Source organism: Zophobas morio, unplaced genomic scaffold (genome assembly GCF_036711695.1).
Source record: "Zophobas morio isolate AGI-343-1 ecotype UQ-CSIRO unplaced genomic scaffold, CSIRO_AGI_Zmor_V1 ptg000004l, whole genome shotgun sequence".
In the NCBI taxonomy this organism is placed as follows: domain Eukaryota; kingdom Metazoa; phylum Arthropoda; class Insecta; order Coleoptera; family Tenebrionidae; genus Zophobas; species Zophobas morio.
Window position 1 is genome coordinate 5609379 of NW_026972109.1, and position 9236 is coordinate 5618614.

Below are 9236 nucleotides of genomic sequence, written 5' to 3' on the forward strand. Positions count from 1 at the left end.
TGCCTTCCGTCATCTGTGACCCTTTTTTGCCTTCAGAGTTTGATTTCTTGTCCGTTTTTTTGCTGTTTTTCTGTCTATGTTACCGTCTATCTTTTATGTTTCTTTTCCTTATTTGTTGTCAATTGTGTGTATTTCGTTTCCTATTTTCTATCGTCTGCTTTCTGCTTCTGTATTCCGCTCCTGTCTTTCTGTCTGGCTTCCTGCCTATCTTTCCATCTATCTTTCATGTTTATCTTCCTCGTCTGTGTTCCTTGTCTGTCTTTTGTATTCGTTTTCTTGCCTCCATTCCTGTCTATCTTATGCGTCTGTCCTACTGTCTCAGTTTCTTTCTACCTTTTTGCCAGTTTTCCTGTCTGTCTTTTTTCCGTTTCTCTATCTATGTTCCCGTCTGCCTTTTCTGTCTAGCTTCCTTATTTCTTGTCAGTTGTCTATTCTCCCTTGTCTGTTTTTGTCTATGTCTTCCCACCTATCTTCCATAGTTGTCTTCCGTCATCTGCGACCCTTTTCTGCCTTCAGAGTTTGTTTTCTTGCCCGTTTGCCTGCTGTTTTTCTGTCTGTTACCGTCTATCTTCTATGTTTCTTTTTCTTATTTGTTGTCAATCGTGTGTATTTTGTTTCCTATTTTCTATCGTCTGCTTTCTGCTCCTGTATTCCGCTCCTGTCTTTCTGTCTGGCTTCCTGCCTATCTTTCCATCTATCTTTCCATCTATCTTTCATGTTTATCTTCCCTCGTCTGTGTTCCTTGTCACGTCTTTTGTATTCGTTTTCTTGCCTGTATTCCTGTCTATCTTATGCGTCTGTCCTACTGTCTCAGTTTCTTTGTACCTTTTTGCCCGTTTTCCTTCTGTTTTTCTTTCCGTTTCTCTATCTATGTTCCCGTCTGCCTTTTCTGTCTACCTTCCTTATTTGTTGTCAGTTGTCTATTCTCCCTCGTCTGTTTTTGTCTGTCTTCCCACCTGTCTTCCATAGTTGTCTTCCGTCATCTGTGACCCTTTTCTGCCTTCAGAGTTTGTTTTCTTGCCCGTTTTCCTGCTGTTTTTCTGTCTGTTACCATCTATCTTCTATGTTTCTTTTCCTAATTTGTTGTCAATCGTGTGTATTTCGTTTCCTATTTTCTATCGTCTGCTTTCTGCTTCTGTATTCCGTGCCTGACTTTCTGTATGGCTTCCTGCCTATCTTTCCGTCTATCTTTCAGATTTATCTTCCTCATCTGTCTTTTGTATTTGTTTTCTTGCCTGTATTCCTGTCTATCTTATGCGTCTGTCTTACTGTCTCAGTTTCTTTCTACCTTTTTGGCCCGTTTTCCTGTCTGTCTTTCTTTCCGTTTCTCTTTCTATGATCCCGTCTCCCTTTTCTGTCTAGCTTCCTTATTTGTTGTCAATTGTCTTTCGTCGTCCGTATTTCGTATCTGTCTTTATTAGTTGTAGTCAATCGTGTGTTTTTAGTTGTCTCTCTTCAGCTGTCTTTCTTTACGTTTATAATCTGTGTCAATCTTGTTCTCTGTTTTCCGTGTCTGTCTTTATTTCTAGCTTCTTGCTCGTTCTCCTGTCTGTCTTTGTGTCTATTTTTCTTTCTATTTTCCCGTCTTCTATATCTATCTCCTTTATTTGTTGTCGATCGTCTTTTGTCGTCCGTATGTCGAATCTGTTTTTCTCATTTGTAGTCAATCGTCTGTCTTTAGTGGTTTTTCTTCAACTGTCTTTCTTTACGTTTGTAATCTGCGTCAATTTTGTTCCCTGTTTTTCGCGTCTAACTTTATTTCTAGTTTTTTGCCCGTTGTTCTGTCGGTTTTTAATTCTGTTTTTCTTTCTATTTTCCCGTCTTTTATATCTATCTCCTTTATTTGTTGTCAATCGTCTTTCGTCGTTCGTCTTTCGTATCTGTCTTCCTCATTTATACTCAATCGTCTGTCTTTGTTTTTCTCTCTTCAGCTGTCTCTCTTTACGTTTGTAATCTGTGTCAATCTTGTTCTCTGTTTTCCGCGTCTGTCTTTATTTCTAGTTTCTTGCCCGTTGTCCTGTCTGTCTTTATTTCTGTTTTTCTTTCTATTTTCCTTTCTATTTTCCCGTCTTCTCTATCTATCTCCTTTATTTGTTGTCAATCGTGTTTCGTCTTCCGTAATTCGTATCTGTCTTTCTCAGTTGTAGTCAATCGTCTGTCTTTAGTTGTCTCTCTTCAGCTGTCTTTCTTTACGTTTGTAATCTGTGTCAATCTTGTTCTCTGTTTTCCGCGTATGCATTTATTTCTAGCTTTTTGCTCGTTGTCCTGTCTGTCTTTATTTCTGTTTTTCTTTCTATTTTCCCCTCTTTTATATCTATCTTCTTTATTTGTTGTCAATCGTCTTTCGTTGTTCGTATTTCGTATCTGTCTTTCTCAGTAGTATTCAATCGTCTGTCTTTAGTTGTTTCTCTTCGGCTGTCTTTCTTTACGTTTGTAATCTGTGTCAATCTTGTTCTTTGTTTTCCGCGTCTGTCTTTATTTCTGTTTTTCTTTCTATTTTCCCGTCTTTTATATCAATCTCCTGTATTTGTTGTCAATCGTCTTTCATCGTTCGTATTTCGTATCTGTCTTTCTCAGTTGCAGTCAATCGTCTGTCTTTAGTTGTCTGTCTTCAGCTGTCTTTCTTTACGTTTGTATTCTGTGTCAATCTTGTCTCTGTTTCCGCGTTTGTCTTTGTTTCTAGCTTCTTACCCTTTGTCCTGTCTGTCTTTATTTCTGTTTTTCTTTCTATTTTCCCGTCTTTTATATATCTGTCTCCGGTATTTGTTATCAAGCGTCTTTTGTCGTCTGTATTTCGTATCTGTCTTTCTCAGTTGTAGTCAATCGTCTGTCTTTAGTTGTCTCTCTTAAGCTGTCTTTCTTTACGTTTGTAATTTGTGTCAATCTTGTTCTCTGTTTTCCGCGTATGTCTTTATTTCTGTTTTTCTTTCTATTTTCCCGTCTTTTATATCAATCTCCTTTATGTGTTATCAATCGTCTTTCGTCGTCTGTATTTCGTATCTGTCTTTCTCAGTTGTACTCAATCGTTTGTCTTTAGTTGTCTCTCTTCAGCTGTCTTTCTTTACGTTTGTAATCTGTGTCAATCTTGTTCTCTGTTTTCCGCGTCTGTCTTTATTTCTAGCTTCTTGTCCGTTGTCCTGTCTGTCTTTATTTCTGTTTTTCTTTCTATTGTCCTGTCTTCTGTATCTATCTCCTTTATTTGTTGTCAATCGTTTTTCGTCGTCCGTATTTCGTATCTGTCTTTCTCAGTTGTACTCAATCGTCTGTCGTTAGTTGTCTCTACTCAGATGTCTTTCTTTACGTTTGCAATCTCTGTTAATCTTGTTCTCTGTTTTCCACATCTGTCTTTACTTCTAGCTTCTTGCCCGTTGTCCTATCTGTCTTTATCTCTGTTTTTCTGTCTATGTTCCCGTCTGTCTTCTGTGTCTGCCTTCCTTATTTCTTGTAAATCGTCTGTCTTTTGTTATCTTTCAGATGCCTGTTTTCTTCGTCTATGTTCCATGTCTATGTTCCTGTTTTTCGTCCTGTCTGTTTTTGTCTATCTTCCGCGTCTGTCTTCCTTTCTAACTACATACTTGTTTTAATGTTTGTCTTCTTCTTCCTACTTGTTTTTCTTTTATGTCTACCTTCCTCATTTGTTGTCAATCATCTGTCTTTTGTTGTTTCTTTTCAGTTGTATGTTCTCTACGTTTATATTGTATGTTTGTCTTTCTGTCTGTCTTCCATGTTTGCCTTCCAGCGTCTGTGCTCTTTGTGCCTTCCGTGTTTATTTTCTTGCTTGTTTGCTTTTCTGTCATGTGCGTTTGTCTTACTATCTATATTTCTTTCTTTCTGGCTTTTTGCCTGTTTTCCTACTTGTCTTTCGCGTTTGTCTTACTATCTTTTTTTTGGGCTTCTTGACCATTTTGCTATCTGTCTTAAGCGTCTGTCTTAATGCTTGTCTTTTTTATGGCTTTTTGTACCTTTTGCTGCCTTTTTTTCTATCTATTTGCCCATCTTTTCTGTCCACCTCTTTATTTGTTGTCAAAAGTTTTTCTTGTCTGTGTTTCGTGTCTGTCTGATTGTTTGTCAGTCTTTTTCCTATTTTTTTTCTATCAGAGTCTGTCTTACTGTCTATTGATTTTATATATCTTCCTTTCTTTCTGTTTTTCTGTCCCGTCTGTCTTCTATGTCTGGTTTTCTGATATTTTGTCAATCATCTGTATTTTATTGTCTCTTTTCAGCTGTCTGTTTATTTTGTTTATATTTCGTCTTTTTCTACCTTCCTTATTTGTTATCAATCGTGTGTCTCAGCTTGTCTTTTTTCAATTGTCTGTTTTTAACGTCTATATTTCGTGTCTGTCTTTCGGTGTCTGTCTTTTTGTTTGTCTTTTTATCTATCTTCTACGTCTGTCATGCTGTCTATCTTCCTATCCATTTTTCTTATTTCTTATTCAACCGGCTGTCTTTCGTTGTTTTCTTTGCATCTGTCTGTTTTGTGTGTCTCTAATCCGTGTTTGTCTTTCTGTCTCTTTTCCGGTATATGATTCTGTCTGCTTTCGTCTCTGTCTTTTCCGTTTGTCTTTTTTCCTATACGACCTGATCTGACTTTACCTGACCTGACCTGACCTGACTTGCCCTGACCTGCCCTGACTTGACCTGACACCCGTCTATCTTGCGTGTCGAATATACGAAATAGATTTTTAGTTTTGTTACATGTAGGTTTTGAAATACTTATCTTTGGAATACTGTGAAATGGAAGTGGAAACTTGTGTTAAAATATTTTTATCTCTGCTTTTATTGCTTCTTTACCCTTTTCGGGGCATAATAATTGTTACACGCATTCTGCAATATTTTATTTTATTACAATTTCCTGTTTTTGGCGGAATAACCTTTCTTCCTCGTTTCTGAGTGACAAGTTAATTTAACACGCATCCGACAGAATAGTTTTCATCTATTTAGCACCACAAATGAAACCCGAAATTGTTATTGACAGCTTTTGAATAAATTCCGAAATGTTTTCCCAAACAAAAAAAATAAAAGCCATCGATCTCGCGTATCCGCTTATCGACACGTGTCGATACCAAGCGCTCCTCAACATCTGCATAAAAGCCCATTGTGACATCGCCATCAAAATCACATTTCTCCCGTCATCCTCATTCAAGTCCCCACAAAGAAACTATCACAACTGTCGACTAAGAAAAGCCGGCCGCTGACACAGAGAAAAGCCATTCGAAGACGAGATTTCCTCTAAAATAAGCCCTTCCCCAAAGCCCGCCCTTTGATCGGCCGCATCTATTTTGAAAGTAACCGATAGCCCAATATAAATTCATAGAAATGAAAAGCGTTGGCGTGAACAAATTTAGACTAACCCAATTATCGGAACATAACAAAGGCGACATACAGAGAACCCGGAGAACCGAGCTGGAAAACTGGAAAGCAACTGGAAACATCGCATTAGAAACGGATTTTGCACCCCCGGAGCGGCTCATCAGCGAGGATTTGTGTCTACAAGACGGCGGCTGCATCGGCGGAAAACGAAAATACACACACGAGAACGTGCCTGGAGGCTTTCTTTTTGCGGATTCGGGGATGTCTTAAATTTGACGTTTTTGTTTAATCGGATAGACGCAAATAACGAGGATAAATATTGTTTGAAGATGATGAGGCGTGTTTTCAGATTGCGGAGATTTTGGATTGACGAGTGTTTACCGAGAAGAGTCAACAATCGGCAGGCCTTGAAGCTTTTTTAAGTACCTGGCTGTAAACAGAATATGGAAAAATATTAAGGAACATATGCAAAAGAGGAGATATTTATTTATTTTTTGATACAAGAATTTTTAAATCCGGGAAGAGGGCGACCTCGGAGGAATCAAAATACCCCAACTTCAACAATGATTACTTATATAACGAATTTACCTATATTTTGATTTTTTTTTAATTAATTTTGATAATTCATATTTATTTGAAAAATTATACAATGTATATAATGTATATTGTTTGAAAGTTGCCAGTTCGGAATTATTGACACCAATGTTAGCATCTCAGTCCACAGTTGTCAATTTTGACATGAACGCGCCTAAAAACCAATGAAAAAACGACAGCTACTGAATTAAATGGGATTTATAAAACTGGTGTTGAGGTTGAAGTTCCTGTTGCAGTAGCTGTTCCCCCTGATGTTGCTTTTTACATTTTAGAAAAAAAAACCACACTGTAGCCCCGCCCACCCGCCCTATCTCAATTGTGATGATTTTTTTATTCGTCGTGAGCCAAGGGGCGGAGCTTAACTGCAAAATCCTTATTTCTCTACGAGAAATTAAAAACATGTTTTTGAATATCGTGTTGCTCAAAGAATACTAGATATGTATATTACGAAAAATATAAACCCAAAGATTAGGCGCCACCCATACCCTCCCCGATCTGAATTCTCAATTGTGATGAACTTTTCATTCGTTGTCAGATCGAGGGGCGGAGTTTAATTGCAAGACACGTATTTGTCCAAAAGAACTTACCATTTTAAACATGTTTTAAGTTTCTTGTTCTGAAAAGACAACTAGGTATATTAAGAAAAAAAAAAGAATATAAGCCCCGCCCACCCACCCTGTCTCGATTGTGATGATTTTTTTTTATCGTCGAGAGCCAAAGGAGCGCAATTTAATTGCCCAATTCTTATTATTTCTCTACAAAAATTACCATGTAAGACATGTTTTTGAGTCTCGTGTTATTCAAAAAATACTACGTATATTAAGAAAAAATTAAAGCCAAAGATTAAGCCCCACCCATACCTAACAGGAAAGTTTTCATTCGCTGACAGATCTAGGGGAAGAGCCTAATTGCAAAATCTATAGTTTCTTACAAAAATTTACCATTTTAAACGTATTTTAGGTTTCTAAGAAAAAAAAAAAAATCATCACAATTGAGATGGGGTGAGTGAGCGGGGTTTATATTTTGCCTTTTTTTTTCTTAATATGGGTACATTGTATTCATTGAACACCACGATACTCTAAACATGTTTGTAATTTCTTGTAAAAAATAAGTATTTTGCAATTAAGCTCCGCCCCCTTGGTACACGGCGAATAAAAAAAATCATTACATTTGAGATAGGGCGGGTGGGCGGGCTCATATTTTGCCTTTTTGTTTTAATATGTGTAGAATTCTTTTCACGACATGAAACTTAAAACATGTTTAAAATGGAAAATTTGTATAAAGAAGTATCAATATTGCAGTTAAGCTCCGCCCCATAATTACAAAATTCATATTTCTTTGCAAAAAGGGACCATTTTAACAATGTTTTAAGTTTCTTATTGTGAAAAGCTGGCTATGTGTATTAAAAAAAAAGGCAAAATATAAGCCCCACCCACCCACCCCATCTCAATTGTAATGATTTTTTTTATTCGTCGTGAGCCAAGGGGGCGAAACTCAACTGCAAAATCTTTATTTCTCAAGGAGAAATTAAAAACATGGTTTTGAGTATCGTGTTGTAAAAAAAAATAGTATGTATATTAAGAAAAAACAAACCAAAGATTAAGCCCCACCCATAACTGCCCTGATCTCAATACATACATATGCAGTAATGATGTTTTCATTCGTTGCCAGACCGAGGGGCGGAGTGTAATTGAAAAATCGATATTTTCCTATACAAATTTACCATTTTAAGCATGTTTTAAGTTTCTTGTCGTAAAAAAATGACTACACATGTTATGAAAAAAGGGAAAAATGTAGCCTTTGCCCATCCGCCCTGTCTTAGTTGTGATGATTTTTATTCGTCGTGAGCCAAGGGGGAGGAGTTTAATTGCAAAAATCTGTATTTGTCTACAAGGAATAAAAACATGTTTTTGAGTATCGTATTGTATATTAAGAAAAAATAAAGCCAAAGATTAGGCCTCACCTATACCCGCCCCGGTCTCAATTCTCAATTGTGATGAATTTTTCATTCGTTGTTAGATGGAGGGGCGGGACTTAATTGCAAGATCCATATTTCTCTACAAGAGTTTACCATTTTAAACTTGTTTCAAGTTTCTAAGAATAAAAAAAAATCAAAATAATTGAGATGGGGTAGGTGGGCGTGCCTTATATTTTGCCCTTTTTTCTTAATATACATTGTATTCTTTGAACACCACGATACGCAAAAACATGTTTTTCATTTCTTGTAAAGAAATAAGTATTTTGCAGTTAAGCTCCGCCCCCTTTGTTCACAGTGAATAAAAAAAAAACATCACAATGGAGACAAGGCGGGTGGGCGGGCTCACATTTTGACTTTTTGTTTTAACATATACAGACTTATTTTCACAACACGAAACTTAAAACATGTTTAAAATGAAAAATTTGTATAAAGAGATATCAATTTTGCAATTAGACTCCGCCCCATAATTGCAAAATCCATATTTCCTTGCAAAAATGTACTATTTTTTAATCATGTTTTAAGTTTATTGTTAAGAAAAGATGGCTATGTATATTAAGAAAAAAAAAAAAGGCAAAATATAAGCCCCACCCACTCACCCTTTTTCAATTCTGATATATTTTTTTATTCGTCGTGAGCGGTATTTTTATTCGTGTGAGGGGTGGAGCTTAATTATTGTGAAATCCTTTTTTTTAGAAATTACCATGTGAATTATGTTCTTAAGTAATCGTGTTACGCAAAGAAAACTAAATAAATGTATTAATTAAAAACGAAAACCAAAAGAGAAGCCCCACCCAGATGTCTCGATCTCAATTGTGATGAATTTTTCATTCGTTGTCAGATCGAGGGGCGGGGCTTAATTGCAAGATCCATATTTCTCTACAAGAGTTTACCATTTTAAACGTGTTTTGAGTTTCTAAAAATTAACAAAATCAACAGGATTGAGACGGGGTAGGTGGGCGGGGCTTATATTTTGCCCTTTTTTCTTAATATACATTGCATTCTTTCAACAACACGATACTCAAAAACATGTTTTTAATGTCTTGTAAAGAAATAAGTATTTTGCAGTTAAGCTCCGCCCCCTTGATTCACGGTGAAAAAAAAAACATCACAATGGAGACAGGGCGGGTGGGCGGGCTCACATTTTGCCTATTTGTTTTAACATATGCAGACTTATTTTCCCAACACGAAACTTAAAACATGTTTAAAATGGATAATTTGTATAAAGAGATATCAATTTTGCAATTAGGCTCCGCTCCCTAATTGCAAAACCCATATTTCCTTGCAAAAATGTACTATTTTGATCAGGTTTTAAGTTTCTTGTTGTGAAAAGATGGCTGTGTATATTAAAAAAAAA